A 1360-nucleotide genomic window follows, 5' to 3' on the forward strand; every position below is an offset into this window, starting at 1 on the left:
AGATATGAGATCTCGGGTATGATCAAGACTTGTGTTAGACTAAGAAATTATGCTTCTCTACAATTTAAAAATATTCAGGCAAGGTCAGGAGAGATGGTTCAGCCTTTAAAGATTAAACTCACAGTCAAAAGTGTTGAAGCAAGATTGTAGGCTATACAGAACTAAACATGATCCTGATATCTAGTCCTACCTCATTTGGATAGTTCTGAACACTCTGTTGTCAGTTTGTATTATCTCCTTCCTATATAGCTAGGATGATTCTGTGACTCTATTTGACCTCTGAACCTTGAATCACCTAGAGTGATTCTCTGACTCTCTCACTATAGAGCTAGGATGATCCTAGGAGTTTATTTGAAAACCTCTGCCAACTCCCTATACTGCTCTGAACCTATTTTGTCCTTATTCATTTAGTAAAATTGTAAATTTTTTTTTGAAATTTTATCTTGTCTGAGAAGCCAAGTGCTTGTAGAATAGACAGGATTTATTTACTGTCATACGAATTCAAGGTCATCAAACTGAAGAAATTATTTTGACTCTGACAAGTCAATCCTGTGATAAAATTTCTGTTCATTACACTCTCACAAATCTCAAGTTCATTTTATTGCCTGTTTTCCATTATTGTCAAATTTCTGTTTATTCTACATTATCTTTCACTCTTAATGGATGAGTCATATCAGAGGGAAATAAGGGCCTGCAGAGTATCAAGTGAAGATACTTTTAGCTGCTCCTTGCATGTTTCTATGTCAAGTCCTTCTTTTTTCCTCAATAATCTGTGCACTTTCTCTCTGAAAATGTAAGTCTCATCTCATCTGAATCCATTACACCTGCATGGCAGAATTCACAAATTGTTTCTCCACTAACCTTCCTTTAAAATCCTATCCTTAGTTATTGTCCTAGGCACTGCTCACATGCTGTGAAAAGATACCATGCTCAAGGCAACTCTTTTACAGGAAAGCATTTAACTGAGTGTTTGCTTACAGTTTCAGAGGTTCAGTCCATTATTATGGCAGAGAACATGGAAGCTGGAGAAGTTGCTGAGAGCTACATCCTGATCCACAAGCTGTAAGGAAAGAGAGGGAGAGGTAGAGGTAGAGGGAGAGGGAGAGGGAGAGGGAGAGGGAGAGGGAGAGGGAGAGGGAGAGGGAGAGGGAGAGGGAGAGGGAGAGGGAGAGGGAGAGGGAGAGGGAGAGGGAGAGGGAGAGGGAGAGGGAGAGGGAGAGGGAGAGGGAGAGGGAGAGGGAGAGGGAGAGATAAAGGGCACACATCTGGGTCTGATGTAGGCTTTTGAAACCTCAATCCCCAAACCTACTTCAAGCCAGTGACGCACTTTCTCTCAACAAGGCTGAACCTACTCCAGTTA

Source organism: Rattus norvegicus, chromosome 4 (genome assembly GCF_021556685.1).
Source record: "Rattus norvegicus strain SHRSP/BbbUtx chromosome 4, alternate assembly SHRSP_T2T, whole genome shotgun sequence".
Classification (NCBI taxonomy): Eukaryota; Metazoa; Chordata; class Mammalia; order Rodentia; family Muridae; genus Rattus; species Rattus norvegicus.